The following is a 25,745-nucleotide window of genomic DNA, read 5'->3' on the forward strand; positions in this document are numbered from 1 at the left end:
CAAACCCTTTATCATACACCAAAACAGACTGGATGATGTTTAGAGAAAATGTTTCACCCCCCCCCCCCCTCCCCCTTGTTCACCTATGGATGACAATAGCCTTGGCTATTAGCGTGCTGTCTGTAGAAAATGCCAGTAGTGATCGTTATGTTGCATATGTGCGAAATGATAGGCGCGATCATACTTAGCACGTACTTAACATGCTTAATATAGAGGTCATCGACTTGCCGACTATTGCTGTTTTAATACCCTCAAACATATCGCTACAACTTCTGCAGTAGACGTTGGTTAAAAAAAAAAAAAAAAGCAAAGAACGCTGAGACCTTGGGGGATATGTTGCTGCTGCATAAATGCTCGTTTTGTTCCCTTTTATACAAACAAATTATTGAAGGAGTTCGCAAGTTTTTCGCCCTTTATTGCAGCCGTATTAACGTAAGAGTGACGATGAAGTTTTATACATGCTACTGGCTTAAGACCGCGTGCTTAGTTTATTCCAAATAACCTCGTTTTTATGGAGGCATGAATTGTCAAAAATGCTTCTGTACTAATTTTCTTCCGAATTCCTGATAGTCTTGTAAACTTGTTTCTGAATGACTTGAATTCTACCCACTTACTGTAGTCACTACATTGAAGGAATGCCTGAATCACTTCGTCCTTACCTTTAATCATTTTAGCCGGTTACAAGCAACCCAAGGTTTCCATGATATTTGCTCTTATGAAATGTTTTCATTGAAATGAAACAATAAATGCTCTGCTTTAAGAATTATAAGATTTTATCATATGAAGAATCACAGGCATAGAATTTTATTATAGGCACTTGTAGCTGCCGATACTTCCCTCCAAACAAACGCATAATGCTGTTTGTGAAGTCTCGTAACGTGAGTCCTGTTACATCGGGATACATTATTTCTGCAGCTCCTCGTCTCCCTACGCATTCTGTCCATCATTAAACAAATAAATGATTAAAATATAAGCCGCATGACCATTAAGATATCGTATCACAGAAATGATTGTACGTTTTCGGGACATAACATCAGTCCATACACACGTGTGGCGTTAAGCCGAGAAGATGCGCCGCAATGGAGTGGTATAAAATCATATTTCCTAACGCAATTTCTCTGCGCGCGGCATTATGGAAGACACGCAATGTGAAGCCACTTAGGAGCAAGCATAGGAATCACACAGATGCACAGTCGAAAAGGAAAGGCTGCGTAACGGCTGTGCTGCTGCTTCTTCAGTAGACGTGAGCTTACGGGGGTTTTCGGCACGAGTAATCCCACCTACAATTGGGCACTTAAGCAGCACCGAGTGGCACTTCATTTTTTTTTTCAGCGCACGTTAATAATAGTAGCGAATTGATCCAACCAAACGATGCTTGTGTCAGTAGTGTCTCAATAGGTTTCAAAAGAGACTCGTTCAACTCCGTGCAGAAAATAAGACACAAAAAGAAAAAAAAAACCTGCGCTCAAACCACGACATACCTGAAAGGCAGCAAGGAAGAAATTACGACAGAGAACATTAGGTGAAGGGGAAAACGAAGAAAAGCTAAAGAATGTCCACGTTTCCGACAGCTGGCTGAAGAGCAGCAGAGGCCTTCCGTTGCGAAGAGCTGCGCGGCAGAGGCTGCTTAGGCGTCAGCCAGGCGTCCTTCGCACTGGTTGCCGACACGCACTCATTCGCTGTAGCGGCGGCGCAAATGGGTGGACCCCGAACGAGGTCGTCGCGGGTGGCCGCCATTCTTGACGGCGGCCGTAACGACGCCATGCGCGGGAAGAAGAGCGCCCGCGCGCATTCTTCCGCCCCCTTGCGCGGAAGTGAACTAGACCGGCCGCCGCCAAATGACCTTGTTTGCCTCGGCCACAAGTGACGCGTCTTCGGAAAAGCCCCGGCATTCCTTTGTCCGCGAAGGCTTAACCGCCGGTGTCCACCCTGTCCCCCTACAGAGCGGCTTGGCTAGGAGAAAGTGGTTGCGATGAAACCCGGCGTGGTTGGCGTTCCGTGCACGGCAGAATAATCGTGCGGATAATTCCACGCATTGCTTCAGCCTCGTCTCTACTCATGTCGTCCAGCGCAGCCGGCGGCGTCTCGGACATTTCATTTTCCCTATTTTTCTATCTCAATAAAGGTTACATTCTTCTCACAAAGCGCTTACAACTTTCTACCGTCAGTACTTGGAAACCACCTTGTAGACGCTGCCGCCTGTAGCGCGATCAATACAACTTGCTTCCCTGAATATTGCTTTTCAGGCTCTGTACTCCTAACATTCTTTAGAGGCATGTAAAAGAAAAGGTTCAGTACTGCAGATGCAACGACTTAGATGAAAATTCCACCTTTCGAAAATTAATCTTTTTCCTCCATTCGATATGTTTTATTTCCTCGATTAATACTATCAACCCAAAAAAGCGGCCAAAAAATAGCAGGGCTCAAAGTCCATGTTCAAATGTAAAATAAATACTCCAAAAGATCTTAAATACTACAGTTAAACAATAAATATGGACAAGCATTTTCAATACACAAATAAACTAAAATCGTTATATTGGAAACCTGGGCCACAGCTGTCTTCAGTTGTAAATAGCCCCACTATACTTTAGCGCTGTACACAAACAACTTCTCTAAATGATACGGTCATCATTTTTTGATGTTGACAAAAGAGAGGAGTTATGTGGAGGAGAGTTTTAGATTTTTCAAGTTTGTGGAAAGTAACTATTATTACAAATACCACTCCGTGTAAGCGCTAATGCGATTAACTTCCTGTTAGACTGTCCTGAGATTTCACTAGTTTTGATTTCAAGGTGATTTTTATCTTATTTTGAGATAATTCTTGATAATAAGGAATGGCGCTTTTCTAAAAAGTTTTTATTACCTGGTTCTGTTTTCCAGCGTAGGTAGTCCAGCTTCCGCAAAGGATTATGTTGAATAATTGTTCCTGATATATTTAATAAAGTTAAACCTTGCAGTGACTCGCTGTATAGAAAAGGGGTTTCGGTGCGAGGATGCAATATTATTTTAGCGTATTGAATATACCGGTCTCACTATGACATTGTATGCAAGGCATCTTACATCTAGATTATACAGCAGTGTGCATACTGCGTGTCCGATAAAGTGTCAAGTATCACTGGGCTGAAGGTAATGAAATAAATTTAGAACATCCTTCAGTTCGTCTTAAAGAATGCTAAGCCCATACTTGGGGCCGAGTTGGCTTCAGATTCTTGCAGAAAAGAGCCAAAAAAAACACAACAGAAAAAGAAAAGGACACGAGTCGTGGTACACAGAGGACGCGGCAGACATCCCGTGTCCTGTGTTCTGTTCTATGTTTGCCGTGTATTTTAGCGCCTTTTTTGCAAGAAAACCTTTAGACTTTAGCACTAGTACGTTAACTGGTCCCTTAAGTAGCTTTGCGTCCTCTTTGCATATCACTTCGGAGACTATGCCGCCAACCGTTTATGTATGTATGTATGTATGTATGTATGTATGTATGTATGTATGTATGTATGTATGTATGTATGTATGTATGTATGTATGTATGTATGTATGTATGTATGTATGTATGTATGTATGTATGTATGTATGTATGTATGTATGTATGTATGTATGTATGTATGTATGTATGTATGTATGTATGTATGTATGTATGTATGTATGTATGTATGTATGTATGTATGTATGTATGTATGTATGTATGTATGTATGTATGTATGTATGTATGTATGTTTGTGTGTGTGTGTCTGTGTGTAAATATAGCCCGCCACACCTCCACTTAACCAAGGCGAACGAACCTGTCTCTATAGGTAGGGTAGTTTCCATTTCAAGGCTTCAATCCTCATTCGCAAAAATTATACATGCAAATAATTTCCTTATAGTCTTAGGTGTAAATATGTAAAATGAGAAATATTATTGCGCCATATTTTTCAATCTTGCCTATTTTGCTACTGTTTTAATCCCGTTCAATACTACAGATCCACGTGGAACGTCAGAACCTTTCATATCGTCCTGATTTCCAGCTCACAACAGCGACAACTTCAACACCAACACCAGCATTTCCGCAGGATGAACGCTTTAACGTGTCGGCTCTAAAAGAAAACAAGCTGAAGGTGGAAAGCACGAAATGAACAAGTATGTGTAATGGTTGATAGGTGCCTATCAACGCATTATTCCCGGACTGTACGGATCGTTTTAACCAACCTCGCAGTAGAGTTCATTCCTATAGAATGACATCATTTGGCGCCAGCTCCAGTAAAAGTAGGGAACAGTCCAGCATCAACCTCACCGTTCCATTCGCCTTTTCAAGGAAATAACGTGGAAATCAACTTTTGTGCAGAGATTTTTTACAAGGCAGTTTTGCCCTTTTATTGTGGCAAAGAATAGATTCTACTGTATACATTTTTGTAGCATCTAAATAGAAATTTGGCTATATAAATAGGGTACAAGTGTACAAGGAATATATAAAAAGCGAGGAATAGCGTAGTGTACAAGTTTACATCTGTGCAAGAAATATATAACTTCAAGGCTTGTCAAATGTATTTTTATTCCCTTTAATATGTCCTTCCTACCTAGAATTTGTACGCGCGTTCTAGAGCTACTGGGTCAGGCCTGGGATCTGATTATTTAGAGAAATATTTGAGCCAAGCATTTAACAGTACCGCCTTATATAGTGAAATCAAATGCCTCCGCGGAGCTTGCCTTCCACAGCACGCTTCTAAAAATTTTCATTAAGGTGAGCCATGCCCTTAGTAACAATGAAAATGACGTTAAAGTGATGTTAGTTCAGTTCAGTTCAGTCGTTCAGTCGTGTCCGACTCTTCGTGACCCTATGGAGCATATCACGCCACGCTTTCCGGTCTCTCATTATCTTCCCTAACATCTCATAACTTCATCTGCAGCGCCTCGAGGATGCCATCTAACCATTGCGTTCGCTGCCTACCCCTTCTCAGGGGACCCTCAACCTTTCCCAACATCAAATCTTTCTCCAGCGACTCCTCTCTTCTCATCAGATGACCAAAGTAGCTGAGTTTTAACTTTAGAATTTGACCCTCCAATGGGCAGTCAGGGTTTATGGTCGACAATATCGACTTATTTGTTCTTCTTGCAGTCCAAGGAACTCTCAAGGGCCTCCGCCAGCAAAACAATTCAAACGCGTCAATTCTTCGGCGGTCAACCTTGTTCACAGTCCAACTCTCGCATCCATACATCACAACTGGAAAGACCATACACGAGTTCTACGGATCTTGGTTGGCAAACTAATGTCTCTGCTCTTTACTAGGCGGTCAAGGCTAGCCATGGCTCTCTTTCACAGAAGCAGGCGTCTCCTAATTTCATGGCTGCAGTCTCCTTCCGGAGTAATCTTGGAGCCCAAGAAGAGAAAATCTGTCACAGCTTCCACTTCTTGTCCCTTGATGCTCCAGGACTTGATAGGGCAAGACGCCATGATCTTTGTCTTTTTAATGTTCAGTTTAAGCCCAAACGTTTTACTCTCTTCTTGTACGCCCTTTTGTTTGGGTGTGGGTCTTGAAATAAGTATAATTTGTATACACAACATGATCACCATACATTTCCATGCGCTCAATTTAAATTAAATAAAGTGATAGATATAAGAAAAATGTAGAAGAGGCATTGTCAACTGAGCCTCATAGACTAGGCTACGGCAGAATAGTAAAAAAAAACAAAAAAACTGCTCCGTTGATTCGGGCACATACCAAGCATTATCCTTGCCTTCAGTACTCCTTCCATCTGCGCTTGCTCCTTTCATCGGAACCTGCCCTGTATTCCAATCAGGCTTTTGAATAAGTCGTACTTACTTCGTTTGCTCGACACAAATGTGGCGCTATGCTGTTCACAATCAAATGCCTTTCAGATGTAGGTGCATTAGAAAGCGTTTCGATGACACTAAATGACAACTTTTGAGCAGTAAACGTATTACAAAAGCGGCCAAAAAGTGTAACACTAAATTATGGGTTTGTTTAGTCAGGATACATTTTCTTAATTTATTGTTGCTGCGCCCTGCCTGGTTGGCATAGTGGTTGCGGCTGTCGACTGCTGTACCGCCGGATGCGGGATCGAATCCCAGCCTCGGCGGCCGCTTATCACTGGGGGTGAACAGCAATGTGCCCGTGGGCTGTGCGATGTAAGTACACACTAAAAACCCCAGGTGGTTGAAATTTCCCGAGTCCTCAAATACGGCTTTTCTCATAGCCTGAGTCGCTTATTGACGTTAAGCCCCACAAATCAAACTAATTTATTTCTTTTTTGCCTGCTTATGGCAAACGGCGCCTGTCTATTTCTCCGTTGGAAGTTGTCTGGCCTTTGTACATAGAAGCACTTCATCAGTGTTCTCTAAATACTCTGAACGCTTGCTCGATGATGAGGAAGCTATGGAATTGAAGAAATGGGCGGGAAAGCTTTGGTTGCCTATTCGGCGTAGTTTTTCTAGTGAACGCCGGAAGATTATGGTAATATCGCTTCCGTTGCGGCGCTTTATTCTTGCAGATATTCTGTCCGATTTGGTAGTAAACCGTCTATTTTCCTACTTTGCTTCAACTCGAGAACGAAAGGCAAAATAACACTTATGTGATATTCATAACTTCTGTGTTGCAATAATGTGCCCGCTTCTCATATTTGGAGCGCAACCTAACTAAAGACTGGGATCCTCTCTATATTCCAGCTTTTTTTTTTTCAGATAAGATTATGGTGCTCGTAATGTGAAGTCCAGTGGTGTCACTGGTAAGCATTTTGCTTAGCTTTATGCAGTTCTTGCCTCGGTGTTTCTGTACACTTAAAAAACAATTTCTACGTAAGCAGTGTCTGGCGGTGATAAGCTTCTACGGTGGTGATAAGCTTTTTTTTTTTTTTTAAATTTCATTTAGGCTTTGCCAATGCAAAAAATACATAATGCGCTGCAAAGAAGCCGCCTCCTATTAAGTTCATAGAGACATTTGTACACTGGGTAAGACTAGCAGGGACCCCTTCCTTTTGTACTGCGAAACTCGCAGACATCTATATAATTCTATATAATAGGCATAACGACTCTACGCTGGCGGGGAAGGCGGACTTTTAAAATTCTGTTTCAATTCTTGCCAGGTCTTTGTCATCTTTCTGGGAATACCGCAGTTGATGCCACTCATACCGGGTGAAGAAGGAGACACGTCTCTATTAACAACGTGAGGCTCTCAAACGCCTTCCGTCTTCTCAAGAACAACGTACTCGCACACAGAATGCAAGCCTGCCTGCTCGATGTTGTAGGTAAATAATTTTACACCCAGCGAGGAGTTCGAAAAGTAACAGGGACGAACCCGCTCGACTGAAAAAAAAAACGACAGCATTACATGAATCATGTGCCCACGATGAGCACTGAAACAGAATAAGCTGAGCACGCGGTGGCCTACATTCATACGGATAATTATTCAGAAGAGATAAAAGACACGGTTGCAAGAGGAGAGATAACTTACCAAAGTACACTTTGTTTCTACGAAGGTATCTATTTTCTCGTAATGTTTTCTCCTACAATAACTTTATACTCATGGTTTCTGAATGACTAATTATTATCAGCGCTTTGCTGTCTAGAATTCTCTCTGTGTCCTTTGAGGTGCGGCAGGCATACGTATTTCCAAATGAAGTTTAAATAATTCCATTCATACGAGAAAATGTAAACATGTTGTCAACTCTATAACATTTTGGCGTAGTCTGGAGACATGCTTCGAGAAAGTAAACAAGCTAGGGTATAATGCCACTGGCAGTGACAAAAACCTAACGGGCGAAGCCTTAATCAACATTGCACAAAAGTGCTACCCACGCAGTAGTTGATGTTCTGGAAAATTTTCAAATTGCTAAAGATTGTAATCCTTCTTAAAGCACCTGCGCCTCACTTAGTTGTCTTCTGTACTAACCTAGAACTGCAATTTCGCTTTTCTGCTATTTGTATTACGTCGATTTGTGCTGCCGTGCAAAGATCGTGGACGTTTCCATCCAAGTGCCTAATTTTCAAGCCAGAGGTCCTGCATGTACTTTCCGTCAGCTTCATATGAACTGATCAAGTAGCAGCAAACCTTTGTTATGATCTTCATTGAGCAAGGTATTCATTTTTAATGTATTGTGTTTTCAGAGAATTCACTGTACATACGCGTTTCAATCGCTGTTGCCCTGCAGCTCTATTCGGTCAACCTTTGTAATGTGTTTACGCCAAAATTGTCCATGGTGCACTGGTGCTATTTAATTTGATTCACATGAAACAATGTTGATAACAAAGAAGCCATTTGACATGTCGATAAAGTTTCACTTATTGAGAGCAAGCCAGCGCTACAAAGGAAGTATAGATATGGTATAAAGCATATTGCATTGTTCCTTAAAAAGAAAGAGGCTATCCCAGCTTCCGTTTGAGTTATTTGTAATCAGCGCTTCCGCTTAAAAAAATAATAATACCGCACACATTCTCTCTACGGAAGCTCGCTTAGATGGAAACTGAAACGGTTTTCAAATTTCATGAAATTCGGTGGTTGGAAAGAAAGGGTCTTGTTAATAATCTGTGTCAATTTCTTTTTTCAAATTCTATTGATAAGAAAAACAGATATCGCTTGTTAAAAACGCGCCGCGGTCATGCCCTCGTCGCTGCCTAGAGCGGCGGAGGCGGGGCATCGAAACTGGGGAACAGGCGGCGTCAATTTTGAAATGCCTGCCGGCCGGCTAGGCCTGCCCCATGTTTCACACGCTTGCTTAGCTCCGTCCCGCGCTTTGGGGATCTACGGATCAGCGCAATCTGCTGCAGATGCTGTTTGTTTTTTCCAGTTCTATCGTCTGCTGAAGGTTCCGCGTGTTCAAACGTTCCATATAAGGTCAACCAGCAGATACGCAGCTGTTACTACGACGCCCTCCGACTAGTGAGTCTCTTTCGCTCAGTTGTAAAATAAACGTCGTCCAATGTTGGAAAATTGTTTTTTTGTGTCATTAGAAAACAAGCATTCTTGTAAGTGCGTGAAGCAACTGGTGGCTACCAACCCGGCTTTCCGCTGTGCTAACATCAGTGTTCCAGCGACATTTTGCTTTATAGTCTGCCAGAGGATAAGACATTTTCGGCGCTGGGGGGTCTGACATGAAAAAGAAAAAAATCTTGGCTTTGGATTTACTTGTGTTTTGCACTAATGATTCGCATGCCGTTGACGGTAATCGAATCTTGGCAGCGATTACGGCCATTTGGGATTTCAATTAAATCAGCACAACTGAATTCCGCGGCTCTGTCATTGTTCCCTCACCTAATTAGGTTAATGCCGCTGCTGCACGGCTGGCTTCACCTTAGTTACATTTAACCGAGACTACCGAACTTAAAACGCGATTTGCGGCTTACTGTTGTTACGTCTTGCAGCCGTTCACGACTACGTAAACAATTACCAATTACGTACAACAAACGAAATGCATATGAACGGTAGAACGAAGCTGCATTTGCAATAGTCATTTATAACGCAGTGTCTGGAGTGCCGTGCTTCTCGCGCGGCAACAGCGCGCTCAAGCATCGTCCGAACGAAGCACTGCCTCCACATGACGCGCCGGCCGCGCCTTCCGAAAGCTGTCCGTGGATCCCTTGCTCTAGCATCAAGAAAGCGTGCTCAAATATATTGCCATTCTAAATAAAAAGCCCAGGGATAACGGAATGTCAAACATTATTCCTTACTGATTCTCGCTATCCCGTACCAAGATGCTAGTAGGATAACTGCGATACAAGCAAGTTCTGTTCACAGCGGTGTAGCGACAGCCGCCGGTGCCGTCGCGGCTCATCCGATCTTCTTGTGTAGCTCATCTTCCAAGGCGGCGCCGTGATAAATGATTTCTTAATTTCATTGTGAGACAAATAATTTCCAATAGGCAGTTCTGCGAGTTCACTACAGCGCTGCTTCATTTCCAAGCGTCGTCCGCTTTCGCGCCGATGCGAAACAATATAGGCCTAGCGACGACCAGGGAGTGCGCTCATCCAGAGCACCCGTCCGCCGCGCTCGCTGCTGGCAAAGTTCCGGTAAGCTCGCTTAATCCGGCGCTGCAGGCGCTGCGAACATATCTGATTTCAAGATGCGGCTGAAGCCAGACCATTTTCAGCGTTGCTTTGAACAGCGCACGCTGAAAACATAGGGCGGATAGCAGCTGCAATACGCGCGCGTTTGTTGTTGCGCCGTTGTGCGATACTCGAAGGTTGTACAAACGCGCTGTCGGCTAGGATTGCATCATATACAATGCCTATTTCTTTTGTTGCTACTGAGCCCAGTTTTAGTGTGTGAAGGGCATTTGTTAAATCGGGCCAGCTCTTGCACTTCTCGACTCGCGCAAATGCGCTGACTTTGCTCTTGCTGTCGAAGTGCTCGACAGCGTCTTTAGTAGCGCCCCCTTTTTTTTTAACTGCTAGGTAAGTGTTCGAGGTGTTTTAAATTTTTCGAATAGCCAATAACATTTTAGGTCGAGCTCTCAAGTCCCCTAAGCGACGCGCACACAGCAACACCGCCGGCGCCGGCCTGGCATACCCGAGCTTGACGTCATGATGGGCCCGGCCAATTACGGACAACAGCGGCGTTTGCTTGGAGGCCGGTCCCGCTGGTGCTCGTTCTCTTGTTAAAACTGCCGTTTGCGCTCCTTTCTGCCTTTTGAAAGTATGATCTTGTTCAGCAGACAAACAACTATAAAATGCATCCCATAACTGATATTTTGCGAAAAACGTTTCACCTTTCTTTTAAGCCAGAATGCACAAAGAGGTGTCGAAATAAATTTCGACTTCCTGAGACGTTTTTGTTTCAATTGAAACACACTGCTCTCGGCGTTTTCTTCAACTTCGCCTTTGTCGAAGCAGAGCCGCCACGACCGGCATTTCAGTTCATGTCCTCGAACTCACCCACCAACCATCGTTACGAAGAGCGAGCAGCGATAGATGGGTCCCATCTCGTGCTGTACAGCAGCGTCAGAAAGTAATCTAAACACTTCTTTTTTTGCCTATCCAGAATGGAAAACTGCAGTGCTTGCCACGTGGTCACCCGTACCATCCCAGGTGTCCATCGCAATACCACCATAATAATAATAATAATAATATTAAGAATAATAATAATAATAATAATAATAATAATAATAATTGGTTCACTGGAAGGCAAAGGCGCAGTATCTGTCGCATTTCTTTCTGTGGAGACCTGAACCGCGCCGTAAGGGAAGGGAGGAGAGTGGGAGTGAAGGTGGGTAGAAGAAAGGGAGCCATAGTGGGAGGCTACGGAGTAATTTCGACCACCTGGGGATCTTTAACGTGCGCTGACATCGCACAGCACACGGACGCCACTTCGTTTCGCCTCCATCGAAACGCAGCCGCCGAGGTCGAGATCGAATCCGGGTTCTTCGGCACAGTAGTCGGCCGTCTTACCACTGCACCACTGCACCACTGCGGCGGGCATGTACCGCCATACACCTGCGTAGGAAAGAGTAATCCGGGCGCATTGTTCTTTTCTCACACTTATAGTGCGCCACTTATGCCACCTCTGAAGCGTTAGGTCACTGCAAGCAACGAATAGCTCTTGTATGTACCGTACAGGGTCTTTGAGCTATACACAATAGCATTAAAGGTCCCATTCTCCAGAAATATGGGGCACCCTTTTAGCAGGTGGTAATTGGCAAGGAACGTACGAGTATGCACGTGCACTCATTTATCGTCTGGTTATGTGGAGCCCCAAGAACTAAAGCCGGAGGTGATTTGTCAGGCGCTTCACATCCGGACTCCGCATATGAGATAATAGGGTCACGTCTGAATCCAGCTCTCTATGACCTCTGGATAAGAAGGGGAAAGTGGGCTATTTGATTAATGATTATTGTTGCTCACACGAATGAGCCCATGAAGGAAAAAAATTAGTCCACTAGGAAATGAGATTCCAGATAGTTGGTGTGGTTTCGTAATTAATTCATGAGAGAAACAAATTAAAGACCTGTGTTTTGTCAACTCTTCCGCTTTCTCTTCTGCGCCTGGGTATTCCATCTCCTAGTTCGCTTTGTCTTCGTTTTCACGCACTTGAAGTGTGAACCCACTGCGAGAGAACTTCGCAGCCTTATTGCCCTCTTTACGTATTGCCGTCGGTTCGTCAGGAGTTTCGTTCTATCACTGAGCCACTGATCAGACTTCCGAACACTGACTCAGTCTTTTTCTTTACGGTCTTCGGTATGAGACAATGCCTTCTCCTCCCTTCGGTATCTTCGCGCTTCTCCGACTGAATAACACCATTTTGTCCCTAACGCCCGCACTGAGGTGCACACTGACACCAGTTGTTGGCATCGGCGCAGTGCTCGCTTAACGTTATACCGGATTGATGAATACGTCGTCAAGTACGAGAGGCGAACTGTCACAAAAGCGGAGACCAACTACACCGTGACCGAAAAATAGTGTTTGGATATCGTCTGGCTACTTCACAAGCTTTCTCCTTATTGACACGGCTTACCGTTCGCCGTCGACGTGGGCCATCACGGATTGTTCTGGCTATCATCACTCAGCCAACCTTGAAACTGCCTTGATCACTGGCCTTTGCGCCTCGGAAAATATGTTTTCTGCGTTCTCCTCTGGTCTGGCCGTGAGCATGCAGACACTGGTGAGGCTTCCAGTTATCTTATACACACGAACACCTCAACCCCTCCCTCCATTGAGGTCATTTCGCCTTCTCTTTCTCTCGACGTCATAATATCGGAGCAGCATAAATATCCTTGCATCGTCTCTCGTCTGGATTTTTAAGGCGAAAGCATTTACTGGCTTATGACTTGCAGAGTGTCCATCCGTGCGCCAGCTAGGAGGCTCCCATTTCTTCGCGAGATTACGCTGGATACTGCTGGATTCCACTTGTCAATCATCCTGATGACGTCATGCGAAAAACAAAAATGCCTACACTGGGAATCGAGCTCTACTCCTCGGATCCCCCACCTAGCGCTTTAACCAACTGCGCCAACCCCGGGATCGTGAAACACACATCATAATTATTTGCTATCGAGAGGATGGTAGTTGCGGGATTCAGCGTGAGAGATACTGCGCCTTTCCTTACTTGTAAACCAATTATAGAACACCGGCGAACTTTGATGCGTTCAACGTAGCCCTTGTTATTTCTACAAGAGGAGGCCATGCACTGTATGCAACAGCAACCCTCATGCTTTCGAATTTCTGCAATGATTTTGAAATTTACAAGTTAGTCTTCCTTTCCGTCCGCACCTCAAACCCTGCGCCACCAAGTACACCATTTTTCCATTTGAGAAAACCTTTTATACTATAAGTAATGCCGAAAGTTGGGCGAGTTGGTTAACATTCATGATGGAAAATAGCGCGAAAGTACACGAAGGACAGAAGGAAGTAAGACACGGACAAGCGCTTGTCCGTGTCTTACTTCCTTCCGTCCTTCGTGTACTTTCGCGCTATTTTCCATCATGAACCTTTTATACCTCCGAAAGTACTTTTCTGACAGAAGTAAATGATTCCTTGGGGTTCTCCGTGCATTACGCGAAGAAGTGTGTGCCTCTTAACAAGCAAGCCCTCAGTACCCTCCTCTAGCTGGCGTGTTCACGACGTCAGAACGGCTTCGAATTCGGTACCTCTGGCGGAGCAGGCACTCTTTTGTTTAAAAATGCGTACGTACGATCCTGTCACGCTTGTTACCGCCGTAAGTCTCCTCGTCATTTTGATCCTCCGCTGCAGCCAATCCCTTTTCCTGTTCGACCTCTTGACTGCTACCTGCCTTTCCTCCTAGTCATTTTCATCCTCCTCCCGCTCATGACTGTGTCGGCATCGATTTGTATGGCCTCATCCTTACGCTGCCACAAGCAATCGCTCGGTAGCTGTGGCTGTGAGAAGATATGCCTAAACCGCAGCACTGCCGGCAGCCTGGGTCGATGATGTGGCGTCTTTCATTCTGCACCAGCTGTTCTTACGCCGCGGAACACCACGTGAACTGTTGAGCGATAGAGGGCAAGTTTTCTTGTCTGAAGAGAAGGAAGCACTCCTCCGAAAATGTCACATTATATCCCGCACATCCACGAATTGTAAGAGAGGAGTACATTTACAGTCTGATCGTCCGAGCGCTCAGCGCGATGTGTCTAACCTGACGCAAACTCCCGGCTTCTGCCTCCTCGTCTTTCCCTAGCATCTCAAAGCTGCCCCTGTTGCATTTTCGTCACCACATTTTTAACTACATTTTCTGTTCTGTGAGTCATGTTTTGCCTATAAAATTTCGGACTTCGCCTTTGCGGCTCTCGATCGATTTGTCTTCGTTTCACGCGCGGCCCCATAGACCAAAAGAATGTCAAGTTAGACACAACTCTTACGCTAGACAGGCACGTCCGTACAACCTGGCTTAAACGAAGCCTTTTTTCTGCGTTGGGTGGTTTTTCATATGTGACAACTTACGATTGTAGAGTCTGTGAGGGTAATAACGTAAGTAATCAAAATATTAGGGGTTAAGCCAGTAGAAAAGTGAGTTTCCTGCCACCTGCAAAAGTTTACGGAACCTCCATTGCTTTGGCGAACTAAGGGTGGATGGATTGGATATATGATAAGAACGTTCCCGTTTACACGGGGGGGGGGGGGGGGGGGGCTGTTTCAACCATGCTGTCTTTTTCTTTCATATATATTTAACGCTGTTACAAAATCCGTCAACTACTCCTCCATTTCAGTCAATAAATTTTTTTATTGCCCTTCTAGCCTTATGTTATCTGAGTATTTCATCCGCCCATCTTCCAATTGCTTCTTGTTAACTTGCACCGCAGATTCATTCTCCCAGTCCCTGGTGTATTCAAACCTTAGCGCAGCATAGAGAGTGACTGCGCCTACATCGACATCCGGATCAATACCATAACATGCGATTATATATGTTCAGTTGTTTCTACGGATTTACCACCGGCTCACAACAGTCATCTTCCAAGTTAAATTTCTTTTTCTTCCTTTAAGCTCGAAGGTATTAGGATCTAGATTCAAAAAGCAGGGCACGAGCTATTTGAGTTATCAAATATTTCTTCCTCAACTGCCATTTCCAGCTTCTTTCACGTAGAATTTATAAAATTTTGCATTCTGTGTTTTTACCTTTTGTTTCACGGTCTTTATTTACCCGTCATTGTGCTCTGCATGATTAGTACTGGTCATTTTTCTAGTTCTCTTCCACACTTTTTAGTTACTGCGTTTTAGTTATAGGTATTTATATACTATAGCTGCCCACCTGTTACTGCCCATTTTCCTGAGGCGTTGTTTACATAATATTTTGCTCTAACCTTCCCGTTATTCTAAACATGTCTGACCCATAGAACCTTGTGCTGCCTCGTTTGACGTGCGCGCTTAGTGCTCATCGTTTAACAACTCTCTGATCTTTTTCTAATCTCGACTGTAGCTCTGCCTCTAAGCCCAATATTACATTCTCGGAATTAAACCCTGGCATCATAATTCCTATACAAATGCACGTCAGAAGCAAATACCTGCTGTATTCCAAAAACTGCGCTTCATTGGGAAACTGCACTACTGCGCCATCCGCCATCACAGAGCTTGGTGTCGAGGCTCGGGACACTCCCCCGCCAGGTACGCGCTTCGCGAATCTTTGTCCTTTCTTCCGCATCACCCATATCTCTTCGCTCGCATCATCGTAATGCGCTTTTGACACTCACTGCAGCCGCTGAGGGAAGTGATAAGGGGCTGACAATATAGTTGCATAATCTCTGAGTGCCTGCTTCTGCTTCTGCGATGGACGACGGAGCTCCAGACTGTTTTGCCCATCGCGTAAATATTGCATAAATAAATGTTACCTTGAATATATCATCTCTTTCCCAACATTCATTGGGGGATTCTTTTTCACGTTTGCAAGTGCCTTGGTACAGCTTCACCTTCAAAAACGGAATTCGCAGCTTCGCAGCTTCATGCGCAACAGTTCGCGTCTGGCGCCGCCATGCAGGCTCAGTGGCTCATGCATTGTGTAGTGTAAGTATATCGTAAGACTGACAAGACAAATGACAGCGTCGATGGTCGCAGCAATGTTTTGAGGCTGGGATTCAAAAACACCCATGCTGTGTGTGTGTTAATAGAAAATACCAACAAAAAATGAATAAATGACACATATAACTACAGACCACCTTCCGGAACCTTGCTTATAACTGATGCTATCCTCAGAACTGATACGTTTACAGTAGATATTTCAGTTGTTGTTATGATTTTCTATGAAAATGAAAAAATGCCCTCGTTCAAAATGAAGGCGTGCAACTAGGGCAGAGTTGAGAATTGAAAATAAATTTTGTGATTGGCCAGCCTGTCCTTGGAAGATGTATACACCTGCAACATTGCGCGACGCTCAAAAGTCTTCAGCGAGGTCGCCGTTCATGGCACAAGCCTAAGCAGACGTGCGGCAATGATGACGCGCCGCACCAGCGGTTGCCAAGAGTGTCGAAGACGCATCGCAAGGAAGCGAGCAGCAAGCCATGTCTAACAGCGAAGTGACGACATACAGGAGAAAAGGGCGTCTGGGGCGCTTTTTCCGTAAAACTTGACACGATGCGGGGGCGACAGATCGTGCAGCAATGCAGACTCTCCGCTCTGCACAGTTTCGCGGCCCACAGTACGAGAACGATTATTCATTTATTTTATTTATACAATACTCAGGCCTCGTTGCGGCCCAGGAAAGAGGGGCGTACAAAGTACAGAATAATTGCATTAGCAGACGTAAGAACAAAAGGACCACATATTAGTGGGCACAATAGCAATGAAGCTTAACAGCTGCGATAACAAAATGGGTAAAAAGAACACTCGGTCTTGTAACCATGAACAATTCCCAAAACAAAAAGTGAAAAGTAATCTACAAATGAACCGTCAGTACAGTTCAGGCAGTGAGAAGGAATAAAACACAGATCAAATTGAGTAATTACTAATTGACAAGAAAATAAAATCAGTAATTCAAACGGTCAATGGAATAAGTAATGTTTAGTAGCAGTTATAGTGTGTGGGGGAAAAGAATATTTACGAATGTTAGATCTGGCATTATAGGGAGTCAGAGAGTCAGCATGACGATGACGTGTTCGGCGTGCTGCCATTGGCGTTACATAATGCTCAGGAGTGAGGGTGAGGAGATTAGTTTTAAGCCCCGCCGGGATGGCGCAGTGGTTACGGCGCTCGACTACTGTTCCCAAGGACGCGGGATCGAATCCCGGCCTCGGCGGCCGCTTTTCGATGGAGGCGAAAAGCGAGGCGCCCATGTGCTGTGCGACGTCAGTGCACGTTAAAGAACCCCAGGTGGTCCAAATTTCCGGAATCCTCCCCTACGGCGTCTCTCATAGCCTGAGTCGCTTTGGGACGTTAAACCCCACAAACCAAAAGCTGACATTAGTTTTAAGAAGAACAGCCGACAAACGAGAACTATTAAGAGTCATACCTTAAAGGCGGAGCTTCATTGTCGTTCTATAGACGATTTTAGTTTCGATGCCTGGGCGCAGCCTTCTTAGTTTGATGGTGGCGCCCCGTATGAGCCAAACTGGGAAAGTTCGCTCCTGCTCTCCTCGTAGCAGCTTCGTTTGCACGACGTATTGTTGATAAAAACTTCGAAAAACGTGTGCTCTTAGCTGCACCATGAAAGAAAACGACAAATTCGCAGCACGTACAGCAGGGCGTAAGAAAGCGGCACCGCACGCAGGCGCGGCGGACGACGGCACTCTCTCCGAGCGCTACTCCTTAGTCGTCACTAGGCATAAATTGTTTCGCATCGAAGGCATATGCGACTACGGTGTATAGTCCGACGGCACCTTGTAATTGCTCAGCGCTAGAGTAAATGGTCTCTCGCGGAACTGCCTTCCTGCCGATCCCATTGTATCAGTAAAAGAAAGATGTAAATTTCGGTGACGCCTTAGCAGGGGAGGCAGTGTGCAGACGATGAACCGCGCGCCGCACTGGCTGCAGCTGACTGTGCTGAGAACCTTGTTTGTATATGCAGTTATCAACAACACGGCATGGGTCACAGATCCGCACGCAAGTTTTTTTTTTCTTTTTTGCTGTCGGCTTATTTTTTATGTGAAGAACAATAAGTGAAGAGATCCACCGTATCGTTGGCGCGGCCGGCTTGCGGGAGGCCGCGCCCGCACGCACGCACGGCTTGCCCAGAGTGCGTGTTTACTACAGCGGAAGAAGTAAAATGGGAATCATATTCATGAGTCCGTCATTAGTACTAAGTCTGTCTGGTTTGCACAAAAGGTTAATTGGCGAATTAAATCAGGATGGACTGGAAAGCGGTGAAGCAGAAACATATCACAGTCGCACTCGGACTGTCATTGCATGCTTTCCGCATAGGCTCTCGGCAATCATGCTGCGCTTTCTTTGATTGTTTATGCAGTTCACGATCACGTAATGTTGTCCCGATGACATTACCACTAAAATTGGCGCTAATAAAGGTATTTGAGTCACTCAAACGACAATATACCGAGGGGCAAGGCTGCTCTACTATGCATGAAGCGTGCGAATGCACAGCCCACTCGGTACTGGCAACAATGGGCCGGCGCAAGGAATCTGGTTAGAGAGTATTTTCCTCCTCTCCTGCTTGCTCTCGGTAAAACGGTCTGTATTTGTTGCTGACGTTTTACAAGAGCAAAAATATTTAATGAAGAATCATTGAAGTATTATTGCTCAAATTTGCAAAATTATCGCACTAATTTTGTAGTATCACTCGCAATATATTGCAGCTTGCTTATACTGAAAATTAGTGCATGTTTTATCACAGAATGACCACTAACTCATTTTTATAGGATGTTGTACTACCATTGTCAAATTATTGTAGTTTGGTGAAAATTTGCTGAAAATTGTTCTATGGTTTATGATTAAATGACCTGCGATTCATATTATGCTTGAGGTTTTCCAGTTTTTGGAAATAATTTATTGACATTCTTGGTAACGGTCGCTGCTCCAGAAGTAAAAAAAAAGTTCTTTACCTACAGTTTTAGTACGTCAGGGGGACCACACTCGTGACCACATCTGCATCACATGCAACCTCGCGTTTGAGTGGCTCCGCAAGCATGAGGCATGTGAGCGCATTTACAAATATGCCGGTGGTTCCAGCTAATTTTAGACAAGGGCTAAACGATTAAATATTTGAGTTTGAAGAGGGAAACAAGCTAGATACAGCTGCCACCCACCTTGCGCACCACAAATTAGGAAGCACCTTCTTTTCAGACAACAAAATTGAGAGCAGCACAGTCGGCACGCTAGAATGCGCTAGCAGGAGCTGTCTTTTTTGCTTGTGCTTTGCGGGCTTTCTCTCGAGCTCCGAAAAGAAGATACGCCTAAGGTTCTCCCTATTGTGAATAAGCGAAAGGGGTTTATGAAGTATTCTAATTTTTGAAGTCCGATTTCTTTTCTAAAGTCAATATTTAGAAATCTGAAAACTGAATTACGCATAAATAATTGAAAAAAAAAACACTATTGGCGCAGGCTCGCTCCCGTTTCCCTGAGGGAAGAGCCAGAATAAGCACATGACTTCCGGCAACTTTTGTGAAGAACGGTACTTCTGCCCTTAATTGTAGGTCCCTGTCCACATTGAATACTTGCGTAGGTTTTCAATATTTATTGATTGAGATTTCTTTGCTATACAGAACATTTTACAATAGTTTTCACGAACGCCAGGGAGGCGTTTAGTGGTGGAAACGCAGTGCTATCCAACGTTAATAAAAATAGTGTCGATTGCCAAACTGAGTGAAGTTCCGCGGCGCCGCTGCCATCGGCTGGTTTGAGTGCCGCTTCAGTAGGCTTTAGCTGGTCTGATCGGTGGTTGAACTCGCACAGTGCGTGCAACATGGAGTGCAGTGGGCTCGCGACGCGGTTGCTGCAGCGACCGTTATTTGTGCTGCCTGTGGTTGCATGGAAAGTTGAAGGTGCTATAAATACCATGCCGGAGTGCTGCATTTGAGGCTGCACTCGGTTACAAGAGCAGCAAGACTGCAAGCCACTTGTTCTCTGCTCTGATAACGCGGGCCTCAGTGCGTCATGAGATCGCGTGATTTCGCGTGTTATTAGAGTTTTCTGTCAAGTCACGTGTGTTCGAAATTCATTTTCACGAAGATAAAATCGAGACGGGAAAATACAGCTTCGCTGAAGGATGCGTAATGAAGGTTTTCCCTAACCTACCCTCCTACCTATGAAGCCGCCTACAAATAAGCGAGAACTGCAAGACAGGAAGGTACTGTAAGGGAAGAGGAAGAAGTGAATCCAGACTATTCCTCTTAAGAAGCAGCTTTAAACTACGACGTACCAGTGATGGACACGAGCCCACGGTAAAGGGCTTCGAGGATATTGTTTATCGTCCCCACACTGGCGAGGTAGCAGAAGATGGCGGCGGAGACAGCTTTGTGGCATATTTTATGCTCATAATGGAGCAGGAATTACTAATTATAAAATAAATGCGTCATTATCGTCTAACAAAAACGCGGTAATTTGTTCCTGGAGCACTCAAGCACGCGAACTACGACGGACGGCTGTGACGGACGCGGCTCCACGTTAAAGGTCTACGAAGATGCTGTTTATCGTCCCCTCGCTGGCGAACGATAGCAGACGATGAAGGTGGAGACAACTTTGTGGCATGTTTTATGCTCAGAAGGGAGCAGGAAGTACTAAATCTATAAATAAGGAAGTAATAACTCACTGACATCCACCCAAGCTCCGCCATACGGCTACAAAGGATAGCTATACAGCGTTTTCAGAAACTTCGTAGGTAAAGAAACATTCGTCCTGATTCGTTGATCGAACCCGGCCCCGCCGCCTTTCCGATGCAGTCGCTCTACCGACTGAGCTAACCAAAACGGCTATCACCAATGTATTGGATTATTTGACCAATGTATAAATAAGTGCGTCATTACCTTCTAACTAAAAAGCTCTCATTTGTTCCTGGAGCAGTCATGCACCCTGCAAGCTACGTTACTGAACTACTAACTGGCATCGAATCAGTCATTGTTTGGAAATCTGTTCTGCTCGATTGTGGACCAGCTTTTAAGCAGGAAGCTACCACGGATAGGATGTAGCCTGCGCTTTTTGAGAGTTTGCAGTGAAGGTTATGAAGCTTTGCTTGGTAAAGCGGATGCGTTTTTACCCAGGATTTCTGTCTGAGAGGAGAAATATGAATAAGCTGGTTAAGATTGCAAGAAAGAATTAAGCCACTCTCGCCTGCTATAATGCGTGCATTCAGGATAAAGTGCAAAAGGTGCTCTGAATAATTTGTACCATTGTGTATATAGGAGGCGACGAATGCCCGATTGTCTCTCTGTATTTGTGTCTAGCAGTAGCGCTTGATGGAGTGATCGCAAATTAAATACTTGCGACACTGCCTCAGGCCAGGTATCATAATCGAGAGTAGTGAATAACAAAAAATACAACTCTGCTATCTCGAGTTATTTGCGTCGGACCTTATCTCTACGCTTCCTCTCCTCTTGCGGGAAGAAACAGACAGCTCATGAAGCTGGGGGAGTTTTCCGCCTTTGCTGCTCAGGTTGCGCGTGGATAAAAGTCACTGCATGCTCATTGACGAAATTAATGATGTGAGCAAAACCCCTTTATTCCAGTAAACACGGCCGCTGACATCGTAGTTACTTGTCGTCAACTTCCGATTGCCGCAAACTTGGCCCTTTGCGCTGTGAAGGTGTTGATAATTGGTCGTTAAACACGTATATAGTGTGGCACAGAAACATCAGAAACGCGCCCCATACCTTAGCGCTGACCTAAGCATATTAAGCGGGAAACGCATGTGAGCGAAAAAGTGAGCGACGCGACAAGGCGGCGCGGCGAAAGCGATCATGGTTCGCTCCGTCGCCTACTGGGGAAGACGCATGCACGCGACAGCGCGAACCGAGCGAAACGGCGATGACGCTCTGTGTAGGTTGTGTGGCTGGCATAGTGGCTTAGTACACCGCAAAACTATTGCCAAATGCAACAACAGTCATAACGATTGCAAGTTATTTTGCGACAACATGGCAAAGCAAAATGTATTTACAACAAACCGTATCGAATGTGCGTTAACTTGCACTGTAGTCTGTACGAGTAGTCACGTGACCCATTGTTTCTTTTGTTTCGGTTGCGATTAGACGTTCTTTGAATCCTTGGCTATTCACCATTGTTCGTACAAAGCGAAAAATGTACGCGGTAGTGTACAATCACGTTGCAACACAGCAATAATAAAGAAAGCGTGCAAAATGAGCGGCAGTGACGTACGCTCACTTCCGGGCGAACGAGCGAAATTTTCTATTTCGGCAGATCCGAGCGACGAGCCAAGCGACACGTGCATTTCTGTTCGCGCGAAGGCTTCGCGTGCCGCCGTCGCGTTCGCGTTCGCGTGAGTTTTCGCGTGCATGCGATTCAGCCTTTACTGATCTTACGGTGAATTTGGCGATCATCTGACCTCCAGCTTTAGTGTAGATGTCTCCTATGCCTCTTCGGGAAGAAACTTATATAACCAAGTACACCCCCCCCCCCCCCTCAAAAAAAAAAAAAAAGAAAAAAAAGAAAATTGATAATAAGCGCCCGTGTCAGCCAACAGTATACCGTTGGCTGAGCATGCGACCGCCTTTATCGCTCGAATAGCTTTAGCAAAGTTTTGTAGCATGCTCGACACGGGTTCAGGTTCTGACTGGTTTCTTTAGCGTAAAGAACGGCAAGTGCGGCATCCGGTATTTCAGTCCACCTAACATTGCCGAAGGCTACATGCTCCGCCGGACGACTGGGACCGCGGCATCTGCTTGTGCTTCGGCGGTGACCCGGAGCCCGATTCGACAGCTGCGCCACGTCAACAGCAGTGGAGAACCTGGAGAATTTGGCAATTGATCTTAGTTCTGTTAACGTTGGTGCTATCTGCCAGGGCAATGCGGAAAAATTCAGTTTACTAGTATGAAGCACTTACGTCTCACTTATCAAATTTCTTTTCTGCGTCCGATGTGAACGTATTTCAATTACTGTACTTCCTTCCGGATTGTTAATAATGCTGCGCTATCGTCCATTTCCACGTACAGCAGCGCTGAGGCAAAGCAGATTTGAAACTGGGAAATGGAACCATCATGCAGCTGGAGCGAGAGCGCTGTGTGTGTTGGCAGTTCTGCTTCGTAAAAAGAAACTCCCGCAAAGAAGGGATTCGACCCTGTGGTGAGGGTGTTCTTTTTTGTTCTCTTTCAGCCGCGTGTTTATGGCCCTAGATTTCTGAAATCGCGATACGTCGGAAACACGACAGTTAGCTTCGACGGCGTTCGCAGACAACGCTTCCGAAGCTTCTGTTTTAGTACATCTCAAAAATTGATCACACATACATACTACCTTGGTCTGCTCTCGATTCCTGTCAGTTTGGGGACAGCACCACTTACTCTACGAGCTCTTGGTCTATTCACTCTCTTAATACCATCTGATCTATTAGCCTTCCTTGTTAGCTCAGTCGCTAGACCGACTTCTCATATATAGGTATGATCCAGGACTCAAATCTCTCTCCAGGATGAATGTTTCTTCAACTCCAATGTTTTCATGAAACCCGCATGGACCTCATTTATATCCCTATGTCTGGGCTTGTATAGCTGCTGTAATGAGCAGTCACTCTCTAGTAATTATAATATTACGGCAATATTTTTTGATACAGTGAGGGTCTCATTAGAATTCAAATTATTTTTGGGAGTGCTACACAATTTATTGTTAACACGTTCTTGTTTTGGTATTATCTGCAATATGAGCGGTTAAAATCAATCGCTAAAAGTGATTGTACTCCGATAAAGAATTGCTCATCCTTTTTACGGTTTGCTTCGCAGTATTCAAAAGAGCCTTTCAGATGGCGCTATCTTCGCCAGCTGTGGTTGAAGGAATCCATGGACTACCCGTCGCATTGTCACAAGAAACTCCATATCAAGCTGGAAGGAGATTCAAGCTTCAAGCCGAACGTCACAGTCTTGAATTCGCAATTACGTGGATGACTTGCCCGATAACTTTATTTGTCGAAAATTTCTTATTTAGATTTTTTAGGCGCCGCACGTTCGCAATTATAAGCAGACTATTTAGCCTCCTGCCCATATTTTCTATGCGCACAGGTCGGATTCACACACCTAGCAGTGCCTGCTAATGTTAGAAAAACATCTTTTAGGCTTCATTTTGATCACTGAGTACACACATTCAGTCGTAATTCAATCTAACGGTATGTAGCTTCCTTTTAAATAAAAATGGGATCAGAAGGAATTGAAAAAGATCTATTATAAGAGCAAAACGTGATTTTTTGTTATTAATAAATGATGCCTGCAAGAATGTTTGTTCAGTTCATTGAGCAGCCTGATTAGCAACTATTGAGCACGCATGCCGTTTAGCCATCAGGAAGCTTTACATTTCTGAGTGTTCAGAGTTGAGAAACTGAGACCACAAGCCACAAATAACTGAGAGACTTGCGCGTGCAGTCAGCCCCAGAAACTTATGAATATGAAAACGATAACTTCATGCCCAAGATGAGCCTGGCCAACCTCGAAGAAACAACCCAAAGAACACGTCGCTTAGATTGCTTTTCCTCGGCCCACCTGCGCCACAGTCATGCGGCTGCAGTTGAGTGCGGAAGCTTTTTCAAACGTACTATATCGGCGACGCCTTCACCCGGAAAAGTCAACTGAAACCCATTGTTTTATTACGACCTCACAGATTAGCGCAGCGCCATTTGGTCTCAGCGCTTGAGAATGCGACGCGGGCAGCGTAGACATTCGCCGATGTGGCCACTGAGCAAATGGCGCAAAACGAAGAAGCACATTGCGTTCGCGTTGCTACCAACGGCACTGTCCGTGACAAAATCACGTTACGGAGAAGGAGAGAGAGGGTGAAGAGAGAGCGCGGTCGTCTCCTCCGTCACGAGAATCGCAATGCGTTGCATATGGCCAGGCAGCGTATATAAAAGCTTGACGCGCCATCGCCGGCATCGCATTCGCCGCTGCCCCTGCACTGAACAGAAGTTTGTGGTTACACGTCCTTTGGATATGATCGCTAAGGTGAGAAAGATATGACGTTCTTTCCTTCGCGTTCTCTTATTACGAAAAAAAGTTAGGGAAACAAGTCACAAATTTTGTATTGCCTTATTTAGGCCGACGACAGGTGTCATGCTCTTGGGCGAGTGTAACAATTATGAAAGTGGAAGAAAGGAGACCTTTAGGTGTAACTCAGTTTTTCTTGTATGTTCTTTACTAAGGCATTTTACTGCCTTCTTCGTAGCTCAAAATGTGGCTTCACATTGCACTGCTATAGTCTTTCTTTATTATATGGAAGTGTGTATAATTCGGTTCATGCTTTATGCAAATGAAAGAAAAAGAGCACAGTGAATAGTTCGTGGTACGTCAGACTGATATTTTCTCTCAGATTGGGATACCGTGGCTGTGCACACTGGTAACGAAATAGCGCCAATTGTGGACGTGTGTCCGCGTAATACGTTATGCTTATTTAGGAGAGTCACCTTGTCGACGCTCATGGGAAGTTTTCACTGTTTCCTCTACGTCTTTGTTTCTTTTTCATTACATGTACTCTCCTTTCTCCCTTTCCTCATTAGACAGAATTATTTTTATTTCTAAAACCAGTCAGTGGTCGATGTCGTGGAATTATAGACTTATTAAGGCCACAGCTTTACAGGCTCTGCTCTGCAAAAAAATTCCGGCATTGACGACAGCGACGTTAGCGGAGCTAACGGCGCGGTGAGCGAGAAATCACTATCTATTATGGCTCTTGTAGGTCGTAGCTGGCAGGTGATATAGACGGGTGGGGATTAATTGGCGTGTTGTACGAC

The 25,745-nt window shown here is 44.8% G+C and overlaps 1 protein-coding gene across 1 annotated transcript in view; it reads left to right on the forward strand.

Moving 5' to 3' along the window:
* The window catches only part of LOC146200883 (uncharacterized), a 43,975-nt gene that overhangs the window by 15,328 nt on the left and 2,902 nt on the right, over positions 1–25,745 (forward strand). The gene's annotated exons all lie outside the window — the stretch shown is intronic.

Source organism: Amblyomma maculatum, chromosome 2 (assembly GCF_055883805.1).
Source record: "Amblyomma maculatum isolate TAMU_Amacu chromosome 2, ASM5588380v1, whole genome shotgun sequence".
Lineage (NCBI taxonomy): Eukaryota > Metazoa > Arthropoda > Arachnida > Ixodida > Ixodidae > Amblyomma > Amblyomma maculatum.